The sequence below is a fragment of the Bactrocera dorsalis genome, chromosome 3 (assembly GCF_023373825.1).
Source record: "Bactrocera dorsalis isolate Fly_Bdor chromosome 3, ASM2337382v1, whole genome shotgun sequence".
NCBI classification, from domain to species: domain Eukaryota; kingdom Metazoa; phylum Arthropoda; class Insecta; order Diptera; family Tephritidae; genus Bactrocera; species Bactrocera dorsalis.
Window position 1 is genome coordinate 12,743,545 of NC_064305.1, and position 13,897 is coordinate 12,757,441.

The 13,897-nt window shown below is 31.8% G+C and overlaps 1 protein-coding gene across 2 annotated transcripts in view; it reads left to right on the forward strand.

Annotated features, from left to right (window-relative positions):
• The first annotated feature begins 324 nt into the window (after nt 1-324).
• LOC105233244 (uncharacterized) overlaps nt 325-13,897 on the forward strand; it is a 217,744-nt gene continuing 204,171 nt past the window's right edge. The window contains exon 1 of one of the 2 annotated variants that reach the window (XM_049451540.1): nt 325-436. The gene's annotated coding sequence lies outside the window, so the exon portion shown is untranslated. Of the gene's footprint in view, nt 437-641; nt 919-13,897 lie in introns of those variants that run through there. The other variant, XM_049451539.1, reaches the window with a different exon arrangement.

Genomic DNA, 13,897 nt, shown 5'->3' on the forward strand with positions numbered 1-13,897 from the left:
TTTAAAAAAAAATATTAAATTTTAATGAAAAAAATTACTAAATTTTAATAAAATTTTTTTTTAAATATTTTTAATTTTTTTTTCGGCAAACGCTTCTGAAACGCATACTTCTAAAGCAAAAGCTGAAAAAAAATACTTTCAAAAAATTTCGCCCATCTGTTGCTATTAAAGTTTTAACATCGCCGCCTAACACACATTCCACAGCAGTGCCGTTAGTGTATGCGTCGGCTATACATAGCTGTTACGACAACAGCGAACGACTGCTTTGGAATTTTCAAAGTTACAAAACCGATGTGCTTAAACGCGACGACTTCAGTACGACGACGGCAAGCGAACAAGTGGCAGCACGAAACGGTGAAAAAACGGTGCGCTGCCAACGGTATTAAGCGCTTAACGGCACAATAAAGCATTAAACTGAGTGCATAATGTCATTCAAGTGAGTGAATTGTATTCTAAGCAGTGCGAATGCTGGCATCGGCATGTGTATATTGTGAAATATTACAGTAATATTAAATAACAAAATAAAAAAAAAATAAATATTTTTTCCGAAAACAAGAAGTAAGTTTCGGGTGTAAATAAAATAAAATAAAAAAAAATATTTATAAAATATTTAAAAGCAGGTAACGAAGTGCTTAGTGACAGCAGCGCTGAAAAATGTGTTTACGAGTTGAAGCGCCTAAAAGTATGCTTCGCCCAGCTTTTGTTGACTGAAATGCAGCGCATCCTTGAGCGCGCTCGTCTCCAGCGCGCAACGAAGCATTTGAAATGCTTTGAATTATTAAAATGAAATGGTCTTTTGGTTCTTTTAATTTTGCGCGTGTGTGTTTGTGTTCGTTTCTAACTGTACACACTGCTTGACTACATCATAAATATGCGTCCCAGACAGCAAGTCGTTGGCATGCAATTTATCAATTCTCGGTATGTGCAATAAAATTAAGTGCAGATTTTCTGGAAAGATTCTGGAAAGCAAGCGTATGTATGTGTGTGTGTGTGTGTGTATATATACGCGCCATTGGCAAAATTTTGTTAGCAGTGTAGCTGTTTGCTCGCATTTGCATATAGCCAACGCTGGCTGGTAGCAAAATTCAAAGCACGTGACCTACCAAGTGACCGCAATAAATATGCAACATTTTTATTAATCACTGCATATCATCAGGCGTCAGCAGTTAGGAATTACTTACTCATATTTCTCGTACTGCTTTATTATACTCTTCTCCTTATTTTGTTGCTGCTGCTGCTGCTCGCCGCTCATACACTATATTTACGGTCCATTTAATAGATAGTAGACAGCTGTTGTTAAGTAACTGCACAAATTGGGGACATACTTTTAGGTTGTTTTATTTAACGTAAATAATTTACACCCATTTTGGCATGCTAGGTTGGGTAGTTGACCTGAAAGTGTTGTGGAAGAAAGTGGTGCATATTTGTAAAGCACTTTTATGCGAAGGTGTTAATGTAAAGAGTGAGTAAAAATATTGAAGTTTACATTGGGGTGCCTGTGATATTTGCGCATATTTAAGTTGTTGAAAAAGAAGTAACACATTAATGAGTTAGTTTGATAATTAAAATTATGACAAGCATTAAGGAAGTGCTTGAACTATTTTTGCTGAATTGGCTAGGGAAGTGAAAACTTATATGAAGAAGACTTGATTGGAAATTTTGGAATATTTAGATATGGGTGCGTGCAGAGGGTATATTGAAGCCACAAACTACTATTTTATGTGCTTAACTGGTCTTAAAATTCATATATAAGCACACTCCTCAACAGTTTAACTAAATTTTGATTAAAAAAGGACAATATTTGACTTTGCTTTGCATACTTTTGGGATTTGTGGTAAAAATAACATCTATGAATACCGCATTGAAATGAATTTCTATTAAACACTTTCGTTTGCACAGTTTCATATTTAATAAAGATTATATTGTTAATAAATATCATTAGCTTTTGGAATTTTTGAAGTATTTTTAAGTGTAAATTTGGAGCCACACTGTGTGAATTACACAATCAGCTTTGCTGTTGCCTGGAATAGTCTTGCATATTTCTATGAGCTATATTGAATACAGTTTAACTTGCAGTATACTCTTAGGCGTTGTAGACCTTAACTTGTTTCAAACAGGTTTATCGCAAGACAAGTAGCTGAGTGCGAGCATACTTCAACTTCAGGTTTAATGTTGCTTGCTTTCGGCAGCTCAAATGCCATAAGGTGCTTTATGAATAGTACGAATTACATATAAACTACAAAAGATTTAGAGGAAGAATTAGAAAGAAAAGCTTTATTAAAAAAAAGTTTTAGTAAAATTTTTTTTATGTACTCTAACATATACACATTTTTAAGAAGGAAAGTCTGAAGGATTTTTGACAAAATAAACACAAATAAGAAAACTATTAACTTATAAAGTAACTTACATTTATTTTTTCTGTTTCGCTGAACTAGATGTTCAAGTGTTCTTTTGTGGCGTACTTTTTGGCGCATTTGAATTTCGAAGGATTTTTGAAAACGTTTTTACTTTTTTAATAAAATAGACATAAACTCAGTGTAAAAAACTGTATTTAGTTTTGGTTATGCCTTTGATCAGGTATAACCTTTTTTAACCTTAGTAGAGTTTGAATGTTAACTTTTGTTAATAATGCTGTCTACAAATCCAATCTTTAATATACTTTAACGGTCCGATATATTAAATAGAGTTATTATTTTTTAATTTCATTATTTTTTTCAAATTGACTTGTATAATACCTAGTTTTTATTATTTAAATTTTTTAAATTATTTTTTCAGAACGATATTTTCTTTTTAACAGAAAAAAGTTTGGATATATTACTAATTTTGAAAGCTAATATAACGGGTGATTTTTTTGAGGTTAGGATTTTCATGCATTAGTATTTGACAGATCACGTGGGATTTCAGACATGGTGTCAAAGAGAAAGATGCTCAGTATGCTTTGACATTTCATCATGAATAGACTTACTAACGAGCAACGCTTGCAAATCATTGAATTTTATTACCAAAATCAGTGTTCGGTTCGAAATGTGTTTATCGACAAATTTTGTTCAGCGATGAGGCTCATTTCTGGTTGAATGGCTACGTAAATAAGCAAAATTGCCGCATTTGGGGTGAAGAGCAACCAGAAGCCGTTCAAGAACTGCCCATGCATCCCGAAAAATGCACTGTTTGGTGTGGTTTGTACGCTGGTGGAATCATTGGACCGTATTTTTTCAAAGATGCTGTTGGACGCAACGTTACGGTGAATGGCGATCGCTATCGTTCGATGCTAACAAACTTTTTGTTGCCAAAAATGGAAGAACTGAACTTGGTTGACATGTGGTTTCAACAAGATGGCGCTACATGCCACACAGCTCGCGATTCTATGGCCATTTTGAGGGAAAACTTCGGACAACAATTCATCTCAAGAAATGGACCCGTAAGTTGGCCACCAAGATCATGCGATTTAACGCCTTTAGACTATTTTTTGTGGGGCTACGTCAAGTCTAAAGTCTACAGAAATAAGCCAGCAACTATTCCAGCTTTGGAAGACAACATTTCCGAAGAAATTCGGGCTATTCCGGCCGAAATGCTCGAAAAAGTTGCCCAAAATTGGACTTTCCGAATGGACCACCTAAGACGCAGCCGCGGTCAACATTTAAATGAAATTATCTTAAAAAAGTAAATGTCATGAACCAATCTAACGTTTCAAATAAAGAACCGATGAGATTTTGCAAATTTTATGCGTTTTTTTTTAAAAAAAAGTTATCAAGCTCTTAAAAAATCACCCTTTAGTTATTATTAGTCTTTTTTGAACTTTGTTAAATCCAGAGAGGTGTGTTCCGCCATTCCTTCCGCTTTACGCTGGAATGATAAGTCGGCATGCATGATGCTTACAATCAAATTATGAGCTTGGAACTATTTCTACTTTTTCTGCGAATAATTTTCCATCTATAAATTTTGAAGGGCTGCCGCCTGTAAAAAAAAAGTCCTAAATTTGTATATCCTCTCATGATTCTCTTCATGTCTTCAAGTCTTTGTCTTCTGGTAATTTTATTTCAGATTGGATGTTGACATACATTACCTCTATCCTTAAAGGTGAAAGATGAAGTCTCCAATTATACATCTATTTCTAAACTCTTTAATAGTTCTAAAATTTCTGAGTGCTCTATTAAAAATAATGTATTTATGTAACTAATCATTAACGTCAATCGTCACGGGTTTGTTTCTGGTCGCTCTACTGTGTCAAATTTTGCGGCCTTTTCCACTGGATTAAGTAGATTTTTCCACAACCTTTGATAAAGTTTCTCACAATATTCCAATTATAAAAATTATTGTCCTTAGGTTTGCTCTATGTTTTCTTGTAGTGGATCAAGTCATGTTTGCACAATAGACGTTGTGCTGTTATTGTCGATGGAATGTTATCTCATTCTTAATGACATCGGGAGTGCAACAAAGAAGCGGTTTAAGTCCTCTTCTCATTGTTCTGTTTATCAACGACATTTGCTGTTGTTTCTCTTTTGCTAAATTTTTGCTATATTTAGATGACTTAAAAATGTTCATACCAATCAAAAACTCGGAAAATATAATTAAACTTTAATGTGATATTGATAGTTTTTAGGATTGGTGCCTGAACTCAGAGCTTTTTCTGAATTTAGATAAATGTTCTCAAATCTCCTACCCAAGGAGACATACCATCTTATCTCCTAGTTACAATATTTCAAAATGCGTCCTAAAATGTGTAACTGAAAACAAAGATCTGGGCGTAAGTTTTGACAATAGATTTTTTTTCAATAAACACGTCAGTTATATCACTTCTAAATCATTTTCTGTCCGTCGAAGTGAGACCACATTGAACGCTTTTTCTCAAATTTGCTCTTTTCAATGTAATTAATGAAGGTATTGACCGTCCTTTTTAGGAAAAATTAATTTCAATATTCCTCAGCGTTGCCTCAAATCCATTTTCCCATTTTATTGTAAAAATGGGAAAACTATATTTGCAGATTATGCCCCTTTCCAGCGTGCTGTACGTGAGTTTAACTCGATTTCTCATGGATTCTTTTCAATCTGGGTCTTCCTTTATTAACATTTTTAATTCTGTTTTTTTAGCTAGTTATTTAGTCCTAATTTTACTATTCTGTATTTCTTATTTAAATTATAATTTTTTAATAGTTTGTAAGAATTAATGTTCATAGACTTAAGTAGCTAAATAAATAAAGTTTTTTAATTTTTATTTTTATATTTTTATTATTTTTTTTAATATACTACTGTAAGCAAAAACTAGTATTGAAGCCAAGGGAACTACTTTTAGGGAGACGAGTTAGCTTTTGAAGAATAAATTAAGAATTTTAAAATAATTAACAAAGTCATACAATTTTTTATTCATAGTATTCAATTTTTTTGACCAAAATTTGAATTTCGTAAATTTTTTTTTTTTAATTGTATCGCTTTATTTCATATATATTTTTTTATGGTCTTTGTTTATTTGAAACTTATCAATCTTAAATTTAATTCCGTTGCATAGTTTTAGGCAGTTCGAATATGTTACATATTCCGTTTCAAAAAATATTATATAGAAGTTAAATAATTCTATATATCTACTTATGAACTCCCAACAAACATGAAGTTATCGCTGCATCCAAAAGTAATCAGAAAATTTCATTTACTACTAGTACAATGTATTTCCGCTTAGTCAGCCAATTGATTAGCTGCTTTTAGGCGCACCAACACCTGTGTCAGCTACACTCAAAACCAGTACGTGCACGCTATTGTTAGTAAAAATAACGGTACATACTATTTATTAGATGTAGAGAGTGTTGTCTAGTTTTAGGCGGATTGACTTATCGGCATGAGAGCGCATGCAGTGAACGACCGAACAAATAAATAAGTAAGGAAATAAATGTATGCATAGACGGCCAATAAATAAAACAAAAGCAAAGCAAGGCAAATAAAGTGAAAATTGAAACAAAACAGAAAGAGTGAGTAAAAATGAAAAAAACGCACGGAAAAAAAATTACAGAAAATAAAATGAAAAAAGGCAGCAGCAGCAGCATTGTGAAGCAGATAAGCGACTGATGTGATTGTCGGTCGTGAGCAAACACGTTCATTTCCGCTTGATTAATTGCGTGGGCAAGCAGCGAGCGATACGCCGTTGTTGTTGTTAGTGTTATTTTTGGTAAAAGGTTGCCAACGGCGCGAAAGTGTGTGCTGCTTGTATGTGTCTGTGTGTCTGGGTGTATTTATTTTGCTTTATTTTTTGACTTTTTGGCAGTCTATCAATCCTTTCACCGCGCTTAGCCATTTAGTATGCGCATTGTTGTTGTTGTTGCTGTTACTCAAATCAATTCGCCGATTTTCGCCCGTGCAACCGCCAAACCCACCGACTCGCCAATCAATCGATCAAACCGACGACCGCCCATTTCATTACAATCTCCCTGCAATATACATGAAGGTGTGTGTATGTGCTTGCTTGCATTGATTGCCTACATTTAGGCGCGCTGCTGAAAAATTGATTGCAATTTAGTTAATTGAAATTTACATTGTGGCATTAAAATTAAATGTGCGTTGTGCGATTTTTTTCCTCGCCGTGCGCTCGAGTTGCGTTCATTGGCAGCTGGAGAATGGCATTTGCTGTCCGGCACACTGGCTGCGAAGGTAAGTTTCGAATTGGAATTTTCTGAAATGAAAACTAAAAAGTAAGCGCGCAAATTTGTACAAATTGTAGGTGTAAATATAAAATGGTGCTGGTTGTTTGTTTTTTGAGCAAATGCATTTAATTGAAAAATATTTGGCAAACTGTGGGGAAAATCGGAAGCCGAATAAAATACAAAAATAATAGAGTTATATAACCAATCGCGCGTGAAAAACAAAAATATAAATGTTTGTAAAATTTTAGGTTACCAAATAAATTTAAACCATAAAACGTTAACTTCAGTTGTAGCGTAGCTTTAATAGCCTTCACATTTAAAGAAGTTTCCATACAAGTACTTGATTTTGATCGCTCGGTTTGTATGGCAACTATATGATATAGTGGTCCGATCTAAAATTTTTTTTGGAATATGGTAGTGTTGTTTTGAGTAATAATTCGAGCCAAGTTTCGTAAAGATATCTTGTCAAATAAAAAAATTTTTCATACAAGCACTTGATTCTGATCGTTCAGTTTGTATGGCAGCTATATGTTTTACTAGTCGCATCAGAATTTTTTGTCCTAGATAATGTGGCGTTTCTATAGACAATAACTAGTGTCGAATTTCGTGAAGATATCTCATCACATATAAAAGTTTTCCATACAAGTACTATATTCCGATCGATCTTAAAAATTTCTTGGAATATAGTAGCAATACTATCAGTAATAATGTACGCCGAATTTGATGAAGATAACTCGTCAAATGAGAAAGTTTTCCATACGGACACTTGATTATGATCGTTCAGTTTGTATGGCAGCTATATGCTAAAGTGATCCAAAATCGGCTTTTACGACAAATTAGTAGGCTTTTGAGGCGCAAAAGATGTATGCGAAATTTCAAATTGATATCTTGAAAACTGGGCGACTTATGTGTGTATATATAGTCAGATAAATAGACCGACGTGGCTCAACACAGCTCGTCACGTTAACCATTTATATATCGTCACCTAAAATGCAAAATCAGTAAACATCACTTTTCATAAGTTTACAGGCGAAGGAAAGACAATATAAAAAAAACACCATTTTGTCATATTGAAAGAAAATCTGAGTTTTGGTTATAAAATGGTTATATATTGGTTATCATACATTGAAACAAAACTTGAGTTTTGGTTACAAAATGGTTATGTATTGGTTACCATGCATTGAAACAAAACTTAAGTTTTGGTTACAAAAAGGTTATGGATTGGTTACCATACTTGGAAACAAAACTTAAGTTTTGGTTACAAAATGGATATATATTGGTTACGGTTGATACGATGTATTGCATTTTAGGTGACGATATATGGTTTATGGAGTCTGTGGTATTTCTTTGAGTGAGTTACAAACTTTGTGGCAAATTTAATATACTTTGTAAAAGGTATAAAAATGAAATAACTTTTTTTGTTTCTCTCTGCTCAGTTAAGTGCAGCTAATAGTGGACAAAGCTCGTTTGTATGAATTTATTCATTTGGAAAATTAAACATCAATCATTTGCTAAATGTTGTTTAAGTGTAAAGCTGCTTTGGATTTCACACATTTGTGATTGCTCATGTAATTAAATTGATTTAAGAGTAGGCGATTGCTGTTTGTTACTTATACCATATTTTTCATGGTATTCGAGACACTTTTCAATGGTTTCGCTTAAGTAAATTAGTGGCGAAGTGTCATTCGAAATTTTATAAGTTTAAGCAGTAATGAAAACTTGTGTTTCAGTAAGTGAAAGCCAATAAAGTTATTTTAGAGAGACACTAAATAGTAGCGTATGTAGAGAAACTGTTCAAAGAAGCCTCAAAGAAATCGGAACGAAAGCGGAAAGTGAAGGAAATACACTATTGCTTACCGCTAAACACAGAGCTGCACGCTCAAGCAATATGCGAATTGGGGTGTTGAACAATGGAAGCTGGTTACATGGTCTGATGAAGCCAAAATAATAAGAAAATATAGAATATGGTGAATAAAAATCGTCAGGCAAGTGTTAGAGACATGGCAAGAGAGCTCGTCATTTCAATAGAGGACGCGTGACTTTGATGAATATTTTGAATATGAAACTAATAAAGATGATTTTTTTCAGTAAGCATGCTTGATCGTGCTAATTCCGATTGCATATTCACGGAGGTTATTATAAATCTAATCTGTAAATTAGTGGAAATACGTGCTTTTGGATGAGTATTGATTAGGAAAAAAGTTTGAAATTTTTCCAATTCAAATTTTTATAAGATTCAAAGATTGAAGATTTTGCTAAGTATAGTTAGAGGGACTTCATTTCAGTAAAATATATACACGTTTCTGTTAAAAACGCCATTATCGCTGACGTTGTCCTGTTAGAACACAATTCATTTCAAAGCTGGCCACTCCTGGGCGATTGCCTTCCTCAGATGGTCCAATTATTGAGAGAAAAGGATTTAATTAAGAGTTGAGTCTTAAAGGAGCAGTTCATAGCTGATGAATCTCTGCCAATTCCGCCAAACACATAGAAAAACCTTGCTGATACTCGTGTGGCATCTGGACAATGACTTGTCCTCAGAAAATATCATCGGCATCGAGTTGCCTTCAAAAAATACACATTATATACTTGATTATGCCATTCTTCAATATACACTTTTTTCTTTGTTTTTCGAAAAGTAAGAATATACTATACAAATAGTAATATCGTAGGAAGTAGTTTGAAACCAAAAACGGCGGCAGATGTTGTATTAACAGCTAGGACTCAACACATTCGCGCTCTGTTAAATTCAAAGCATACTAAATACTTTTGGTTAGGTTAGGCTTCGAGACTGTTCCTCATGTTTTGGATGAAAAGACTTATGACTCTGTAGCGACAACATGCTTGAAGTCCATCACAAAAATGTTGATGCAAATAATACCTACTCCAGTCGGTTCTCTCGGATGACTAAAAGTATGATATCCAAGATATTTCAACTTTGGTCTAGTGAAAACTATCAGATTGCAGGTTAATGCAAAGGAGGGATACCTTGTTTTTTAGATTTCGTTCAAGTATTTCGAGTTGAAATAGTTAATAGGTATCCAGAACAAAGTCTAAATTACTCTTGAGTAAGACAAATTTTACAAAAGGCAAATTCATACCAGCCCTGTTTTCTTGCTCTCAAGAAAAATCCTCAACAAAAATACTTGATTCATCAAAAAAAAAGTTGTGTGTGAGAAGCATTGTAATAGTAATGAGCTTGTTGGGTAATTGCTGTGTTGTGTTTATTATTTATATTACAAAATTGTTTTTGCTACGAGTAATTAAGCATATGAAAAAGCAGAATGAGAGAGCGTGAGAGCAGTAAATTACAACTAAATTTATTTTAATTGCCAAACATGAAAATTGTTGAGAACTAATAAAAGTAAGTGGTGAGTTTTTTTGAGTGAATGAGTGTGGAAAAAATTAATGTGGAAAAGTACGAAAATGTGGAAAACGAGTAAAGAGATGAAAGGGATGAGAAAATTAATAATAAATTATTTTGAAACCTAGAGAGCAAAAAAAGAATTGAATTTTTTTCGAGCGCTGATTAATATGAATTTAAATGAATTAATATAAATACCATAATTTTTATTATTTTATGGAGTTCCAGCTACTAAAGAGAAAAGAAATAAAAGAGAAATCTTTTTTTAGGAGTGAAAAGATTCCTAAAAATATCATAAATCACGAGTTTTATAGCCGAAATACTATAAATTATTTGAAAATAATAACAAAAATTATTTACTAAGTTTTTCACTAAGCGGAGTATAAATTTGAAACGTGCAACAACCACTCTCAGTTGGCACTTACTTAGCTAGAAGCGCGAGTGACAGCTGAATAGTGCTGATAACTGCCGTTTGTTGTCTGTCAGCGAATTTAATGTGTCATTTGGGATGACATTGTTGACACTTAAGTGCAATATTTATTTCGACTTTATTTCATATTTATGAGGTTGCCACTTTTTCTCACTGCGGAAGAGACGAAATGAAGATGCACAGAATCTGTGTTCAACTTAAAGCATTTTTATAGCTTTAAAGGATAAATATGAAGAAAAATTTTATGAATTTCAATGTTTCAATATTTAATGATAGCTTAACTAAATAAAAAGCGTTGCTACCTGGTTAAGATTTCATTAGGGGAGCAATGACATATTTAGTTATGTATATTATTATATGGTACAATTTTTTGTAACACTAAACGATATTTAAGATAGAGATAGCTTAATATTTGATTAAAAGAGGTTGCCACCTATCTAAGATATACATACACATATGAAAAAATTATGATTAGCTTTAGAATATTGTTACAAAGAGGCATATTTCGATAATATATGATATTAGTTTTACGTATTGTGAAAAGGTGTTGCCACCCTTTTGCGACCTGACTAAAATACAATGAAAAAAGTATTTAAAAAAAGCTTTAGAATACGGTAACAAGGCTAATATTTCAATAATATTTGTAATATTAATTGTATAGTACGTATGTACATATGTATGTATGTATGTTGAAAAGCAGTTGCCACCCTTTTGAAATATAAAAGGCATAATTATGGCCATCGGAAACTGTTGCATTTCTATACTCGTCAATTAGGTTTTACTACAAAAAGTTGATTTTTTTACTTTACCGAAGTTAATTTTTTCAGAGTTGCCATATGGCTTTTAATAAAATAAATGTGATACAGTTTAAAAAATATAAAACTTTAATATAAATCAAAATTAAAAAAATTCTAAAAATCAGAATTAATATTAACTTTTTTGTACATATTTTAATTGGTGCTGCCACACTTTGGAAAAGTGTACCTAGTGTATTAAGTGAAAAATTTGTTGAAAGCTTTTTGCGAAAAAATCAATTTTATTTCAGAATAGGTTTAGTGCTATTAAAACAATAACTAAAAACATAGTTGTTTTTGGGAGTTGCCACCTGACGCATTTTAAATTATATATAAATGTAAATTAAACTGTACCAATTTTTTTTCGAAGCTATTATTATGCAAATACATATTATTATTGTATATTGAATTGATGTTGCCACCTTTTTAAATTTTAAGTAACTTTTAAAATAAAATTTTTGTTGATTCCATATTCATGATTATGAGTTAAAAATTTGAATACGAGTAATTCAATTTTATTATTTTTTTTCGAAATTATTGTTATGCAGTTTTACTAAAATGATGTTGCCACCTTTTTATAATTAAAATATTTTTAAAATAAAAGTTATGTTTTTATAACTATGGTTATGAATTTAGTGCTATTTAAAATTAAAAAAATGTATGTTGTTGCCACCTGATTTAAAAAAAATTAAAAAATATATATTTTTTGAAAATATTGAATGAGATAAGTTTGTTGATTTTATATTCAAGAGTGAGGGTTAAAAATTGGATAATTAAATTTCATGGCTTTTTTCTCGAAATTATTGTTATGAAGTTTTATTAAAATGATGTTGCCACCTTTTTGAAATTTAAATATTTTTTAAAATAAAAGTTATGCTAAGTTATAGTTACGGTTTAGAATTTAGTGTTATTTAAACCTAAAAGTTATATGGTGTTGCCACCTAAATTGAGAAATTAAAAAATGTATTATTTGAAAATTTGATTTTTTTTTAATTTCATAATAATGAGTGAGAGTTACAAATTTCAATAAGTGAATTTCATTAATGGTCTACATTTTTTTTTGAATAAGTTTCCTGAAAGATATTCTTCACTAAAAAAATGTTTTTTTCTCAGTACTGTATTTCTTTAGACAACTAATACACCGATAAGAATCAATTTATTCTGCCATAGGCATGATATAAATTTAGTGTACTGAATCGTTTAATACATGGAAATACTTATGCTGAAGTTCACATATATTTCTTTGTATATACATACATACCTTATAAACACTCCGGTTCCTTCCGGAAATGCTTGACAGTGGTATTAAATATGTCAATTCACGTTAAACGTTATTTAATGGATAACATTAATGTCAATTGACTGCCAAATATATAACATGTGCGCATACGCCTAGAAAAAGATAACAGCATTACACACACATGCACACACTTAGATTGAAATATATTACTTGTAAGGTCAACTGGACCAGACGCCATCACTCAGCGGTAAATGATAGCCTTGGCGCACACACATATAACAGCACAGCTATATATGTAACAGCTACAACGCCTAGAAGCATGCCACAAAATTGTGGCAAAGTTTTGCTTTTTATTTACACACACGTATACATGCAAACCACAACTGTTTATCTGCCTTTATTTACTGCCTTTGTTTACGCATTTAATTATAAACAAAGCATATGTGATTATGTCTATATAAAAACATACTGAGTCCCACATATGCAGACAGCGACCACAATGGCGCGCATGTGAAAATGTTTATGTATTTTTACGCCAAAGTGTCAGCTATTATTACAGTTAACGGATGCTAATGTCAAATTAAATTTAGCAGCAAAAATTTATGGCTCATAAAGACAAGCATACGCATATACATATTCATTAATACAAACAAACAAAGCGCTGCTGGCCTAATAGGTTTGTAGGCAAGCATATAACGGTGTATCTACACTGTATGTGTGCGTGTGCGCTTATAAATATAAAAAAGATAAATGTGTTTGTGATTTGTCTACGCGGAGTATTATTTGTTTGCATGCTTACACAATATTTTCCGCTAATATTCACACGTGATTAGGGACGGCCCACAAATGTGTGATGTTTAATGCGAATATGCTGAGGTTACGTATACGCCGTGTGCGCTGTTTCAGCTAACATTTGCTGGCATTTGTGTGCAAAAGAGATGTTTTTTATATTGTTTGACAAGTTTCTTTGCATTTATATGCAAATGCCCGAGTTTTTAATGCGATTTGATGCAGAGAAAATTTCTATTTTTGTATGAATTATATTATTAAATAATATTCTATTAAAATGTATGAAATATATCAGCTGTCAAAAAGAGAAAAAAACATAATTAATGTCAGACAAATTGAAATGAAAATAGTAAGCTTGAAACATAAAACCATAAAAAGGCTATTTGCATAAAAAGAAGATTTGAATTAATCAAATTACTATAGAAATGGCAGAAAAACCACGAAGAGCAAAAATAAATCTTTTATAATTATTTGAACAATAAATGCAATATAGTAGCATAATTATAGAAAATTTCATAATATTTATATAACGTTGTTAAAAAGCAGAATATCACATAATTCTAGAAAATACAAAGCTAGTTTTTATAAAAAAAATTAAAAAAAAAATTAAAGAGGACAATTAAATGAAAAAAAGTTTAGAAAAATTTTATAAAT